Source organism: Coffea arabica, chromosome 3c, assembly GCF_036785885.1.
Source record: "Coffea arabica cultivar ET-39 chromosome 3c, Coffea Arabica ET-39 HiFi, whole genome shotgun sequence".
Lineage (NCBI taxonomy): Eukaryota > Viridiplantae > Streptophyta > Magnoliopsida > Gentianales > Rubiaceae > Coffea > Coffea arabica.
Window position 1 is genome coordinate 35123583 of NC_092314.1, and position 6285 is coordinate 35129867.

The window sequence follows — 6285 nt, forward strand, 5'->3', positions numbered from 1 at the left end:
GAGCTCGAGCTCGACTCGAGCGCTCTCGAGCGGCTCACAAGCGGCTCGATTCGTTTGCACCCCTAGACTTAAATACATGGAGTTGTGATTTCATTATATTTTTAAAGTGACTCGTTTCAAAAATTAAATTTTTGGAAGGTCGATTAATGAAAATAGTGAAAACGTGTCTGAAAACTTTAGCCATTTGGGAGTACAATAAGTTCAAAACTTGGAGACATGTACAATGGTTCTAAAATAGGTAATTCTAGGTTTAAATACTCAAGTGATAGTTAGTGGTACGATCGTTACAAGAATTTCTCGAAAATTTTACTTTATCGCGTCTAAATTGGAAATATGCGTTTTCACACGCGCGCTTAATTGAGGGACTTTAGACCATTATTTTGGGACAATTAAGAGTGAATAATATTTATATGAATATAAGTATACTAGAGGTTTAATGCACTAGTGAAACAAATGCAAGAGAAATCGAGTACAAAACGCGCGCGTACGCGCACTATTGGAGAGTTGACTTTTGTACACTTAAAACCAAAATTTGCTAAGCTTCTCACGGAAGCTTTATCATCAGCAAAACTCCTTTTTCCTTCTCATTTGACCGAACCAGCAGCAGCAAAAACAACCAAGGCTTCTCAAATTTTTCCATCTCCAAATTCTTGCACCAAACCTTCATAGATTCACACCAAACTTCACATACACTTAGCTCTACACTTGGACACCACTTTGAGCTGCAAAAGGGAGCTAAAACTCACGGTTTTTCTGGAGCAAAGGGGACCAAAAATCACTGCCTTGGACATCAACTTGAGTAAGTAAAGATCAAGCTTTCTAATTTCGATTTTTGGAAGTTCTAGTATACCTTTAAGCTCTTATTTTCATATGGGTTGATGTTGTTGTTGGAAAAAGTGGAATGTGGGCTCTATGAACTCCCACCCTTGTCTTGGAGGCTGATCTCATGCTTGATGATGTTTATGATGTTGGATTAGTGCTTAAACTAGTGGATTATTGGTGAAAAATTGATGGAAACTCATGATGGATGCAAAGGCCAAATCTGACCATTTTGCCCCTGCTTTGTTCGGCCACTTTAATGCAAAAATTTGAGGATTTAATGGCTTGATTGTGTTGTTTACATGTTTTAGTAGTTGTATAAAAATTTTCATTGAAAAATATTGAGTTTTGGTTGGTCAAATGAATTTATTTCCCAAAGCTAGTAATCTGGAAACTGTTCCCGTAATGCTCAGACCAGTGTTCGTATTTCGTCCATAACTCCGTGCTCCGACATCAAAATCAAGTGCCGTCAGTGGCATTTGAAATTAGACATTCCCACATTTCCAATGGTATAAAATGCACGTTCTGGTTCCATGTGTGTGAGCCGCACCACTCTTTTTAACTCAGCTGTTCTGTTTCTCTGTTCTGCTGGAATGAAATACAGAAGCTGTGATTTGAAACTCGATTTCGAGCTAGTTGTGTACTGAATTTCTAAATGTTTTCTTTTGTGAAATTTTAGCTCTATGAATGCATTTTCCAACACTATCAACTGTGCTCAATTTTGAGTTAAATTGAGTGAGTTATGATCAAAATACGGAGACTGCCCTGTTTTTGAAAACCACAACTTTTGGACTGATTTGAGACAAGACTTGGAGTAGTTTTGCTAATTGAGTTCCGTGGTGTTAAACACCTACTAAATATACCATGTATGTTCCTTAGGCCTTTCCTGCACAAATGAACCGTGTTTGGAGGATTTTCCTTGGCCAAATGTTTGGAAATGAAGAACAAGAAGTTCAAGGCAGTTATGCCTTAAGAATTTTTCAAAATTTTGGTTGGATAGTTGACTACCTTCCCGAAGGTATTTTTTCATGAAATTTGATAGAGAGATACTCTTTATATGGAAGTATTATACTGCCAAATTTTGTACCAATCTAAATCCGTTTCGATACCTGACTAAAGTCCCAAAGTTGGAAGCTCAAATCTGGAAATTTTTCACCAGTTTTGAATTTTCCCTAACTTTGAGCCATCGTATCTCGGTGCTCGAAACTCCGATCATTGATCTGGTTTTTCTGTTATAAACCTTACTTGCAACTCTAATTGAGTTACAAGTTTCAGAGGCTAGCTCGCAACGTGTGAATTTTTCCGAATTTCCAAAGTTAGCGAAAAAACCAACCCCGGCTCAATTCTGAGTGTTCTGGAACAGCAACTTTAAGCCCATTTTTGAATACCTTCCACTTAGATTCATGAAAAAGTGTCTTCTAAGAACTTTTAGTACTTTCAAAAAGGTTTCCAACGGTACCAAATTTTCCAATTTTTGACATGTAAAATGTGAGATACGATTTTTCAAAATATCGTATCAAAACTGAAAAAATTTTCCGAACTCCAAAGGAAGGGAGTTTTCAATCACTCCTTATCCCTTCGATATTACTTGAACGTTTTATACTTGATTTTCCAAAATGAAAACTCGATCGCTCTTGTACTTTAAGAAACTCTAGTTGAACCTCGATTTACGAGTAATTGAGGTTCGTTTTCATGAAATTTCCTTAGATTGTATTAACATACAATCTACCTTGATAATTGAAGCACGTGAATGATAATACATTATTATTTGCTCAGGCGCCCACGAGAACCTTCAAGAGGATCCTACAGTGAACACTTGAATTTTCAGAAAATATTTTTTCTTGATTTGCTCGGTGAGTGTCAAGTGTATGAATACTTGTACTCTCTGGACTTGAATCCTACTTGGTTTACCTGATTACGTGCTTAGGCCACTTGTTTTAGAAAAATAGAGCCGAGTGTGTACTTTATCGCACTCGTTCTCATTTGAAAACAAATGACTCATGCTTAACATGATTTACCTGGTTTACATGACTTGAAATACCTGTTTAGATTTGTCAAATGTTTGAATACATGACATGGTATGCTATGACTGCATACGTCGTTGGAGTGAGTCTCCTCGACACTTATATGATACATGGGGGACGCCCAAACTCATAGGCCGTCCTTGGAACTCGAGCCGGCATGGGATTGGTCGGGAACCTTGGTGAGCCATGAGAATTACATGATAAGCCTGATCTATTTGAGAGATCTTGCTTGGCATACTCGTGGAGTATAGCCTTCTAAATGTCGTGTGGGTCCGAAGTGGTGTATGGTGGACGGATGAGAAGTAAGTGGAGATCTACGGTTTGAAAATATCAACCCGGTTGACGGAGAGTTATCTCGGGAAGATATACGAATGAACTGGCAAAACAAGTGGAATTTAGCTCCTGAGAGCTACCATATCCTTGAATTGTTTTTGTTTACATTTTGTTGGCATTATTAATTACTTGCAAGTTATCACTTGAACTGTTACTTGGGCTTGTTACCTGAGCTATGTACCTGCATGTGTGTTCTTGACCTCACGAGCGTTTTTGCTCACACTGTAGATTTGTTTTCCTTAACAGGTTTGAACTCGGAGGTGTATTGGGGAAACCCTCCTGATGTGTTTTTGTTTAGGGTTTCTATTACGTTTTGGCTATGCCCCCTTGGTTTTGGATTGCACTTTTGGAATTGAAATGTAACTTTTGGGGCGTAATGTATATTTAGGATTCATGATGTATTTTGAATACCTGACGTGCGAGTTGGATAATGGATGACTATTGTTAAACTTGAACGCTTCCGCATTTACTATACTTAAGTTACTTACTTGTATTGTGTAGTTCGATAATAAGTTTGAATGTTTTGGCTTGAATCCTGGCGAGAGTTAGGCAGGCGTCCCGCGGATACCCTTTGGTTCGCCTTAAGAAGAAGTGGGGGCGTCACACATATACTCTTTACCTTACCCAGGTTCTAGGTAAGGTAGGAGTACCTCCCTCACCCCCATCAGTGAAGTTATAGCCTCCCCAAATCCACCTTAACTGTCCATTGAAATAATCAATTTTCATCAAAACATTAAAACCAAAACAATCTAAAATTAAAGATGCCATTTATTAGTTTTGTATAACTTATCCTCTAATTCTCTCTTTCGATTCTTCAAGTTACAATCTTCTTTGAGAGAAGTCTAGAAGGCTACAACTTCTTTTCCAAGTTGTGTCTCGATTAAATAGTAGTTGTACTGAAAAATGATTAGTTATTTTGCCTTCCACATTTATTCTACTCACTCATTTCCCCTACTTTTATTCTACTCACTCACTCACTTACTAATTGCACACCACTCTTTGAAATTTATCATATTTTCATAATTCAATTCCCGTAACTTTTAGTTGTTTCACTCTTTTTCCTCAAGATTAGATCTTAGAACCTAAAAGCAAAGGAGGATGCAACAATATCCATGCACAGTTGCCTTTTATTTGAACCAGCACATTATAAACATCTTTTTTTTAGCTTTAAAAAATTTGTTTGTCAAAAGGTCAATGTTGTTGTAAAATGTCTTGTCGTACCACCATACATAGAGTTCTATACGAATCCCAATGCAATAAAAAATAAAAAAGAATTATAAGTCAGAATTACACCAATATTTTTAAAATCTTGCTTAAAATCCATTACATTTTGCACTTTTTGTACCATTATAGATGAGTTTTGTTGAATTGCGTTACCTAAATTCATTGGCATATTAGTCTAACATTAATTAGTTTCTGATGCGATTGAGCACAAGACCCATGGTGCTCAAGTGGACGCTGTGAAGGTACCCCAAGACCCAATGACACGAGCACGAGTTAAGAGATTCAAGGAGTCGCTTCAAGCCTTAGTTCATGCCATCCAAGCCCAAGAGAATCCGCCCATTGAAGGGATTGAGTTGGAAGATTCTTGCAAGACTACTAAAGTGTTTATTACAATTGAAGATGTAAGTGTCCAAGCTTCAGACGGCGGATTGGGTCGCAGTTAAGTCCCTCTGCTGGCCGAATTTCCTTCATGTTTTCCAAGCTTTATTAGGTCTTAGTCAAGGCTACAAATAGTCTTAAGTCATTGTTTACATTCAGTTTTTGCGACATTATTAATAAAATTCCAGAATTTTGTCCATTCTTGTGGCAAAATCCCTTAACTTGTGAAAACTAGTTTGAACATCCCAGAGTTGATCCTAAGTTGTTTCTTGACTTATCAATCAGGCAAACATACTTGATTGTGGCGTCCTCTACCGTTGAATTCGTTCTTGAGCGGTCCAAGTTTGGGTTCAACTCCGTCAATTCCACAACGTGTCCTCTAAGATCCGCATTAGCTTCCGCTTCTCGCATCAGTTTCTTCCTTCAAATACTAGCTATTCTTTTATACACATATAGAGTGTTCTTTAAATTGAATTGGACGATGCATGTACTACTTTCGTTTTTAATGAATGTCCTGAGTTCCTAATTAATGACTATATATATTCAAGTAATCTAGAGCAGTACTTAAATGGATAAGTAGTACTAAATTACTGTCTTATTCATTAAATCCAAGCGGCTGAGCTAACACAATTATATATTTCTACTGCAATTTACATATTCAAACACTGAATAATTAAGATGCAATAACAACTTATACATTCTCAGATTTAGACACCGACACATGTTACTGCTAATAATACATATGGCGCAATTAACCCAGAGAGCCAAATTTTATTGAGAATAATGAATGGCTTCTTAATTTCTTAGGTTTCAGCTTGCTTGATCATTAGTTGTTGGTTCATCATGATGACGATAATGATGGTAAGGATATTGATCAATCATCTTGTACACAAGAAATATGATAGTTCCTTCCAAACTCTTTCCTTTGAGTCAGATTTTCAACCTTTTGAGGATAATCAAAGGTAAAGTTGAACTGTCCAGTAGAGTATAACCACTTCATTCTTAGATGGCGCACCATAGCAGAATCTTCATCTATAACTTTATTCACATCTACCACCCCTCGAATGTACATCCCCTTATTATCATTTATTCTCCTACCTGTAATAAGACCTACAAACACAACACTTCCACTTACTATTCCCAATATATGCACATAAATCCTACTTTGATTTGTTATCAATAAATGTTTATTTGAGATGTATGTGTGTGTGTGTGTGAAAGAGAATTGAAGACCAGCTATTATGGGGGTACAAAACTTACTTAGGGTCCTAATTGCATATGGTATTTTAAGCTTAACTATAGATGCCAAGGGACCATCCACAATAAGTACCGACTCAGGATCAGTATCTGGATTTGCAGCTATACCGGTGATTATGACATTTGATTTGAAAGACGGATAGTCCAGTGGTAAAGTGGTTGAGAATCTATCAGTTCTGCTACCTTCCATCTAGAGAACATTACATTTAATTTGCTCATGTTAATTAGAGCAATCTAATAATTATGCATC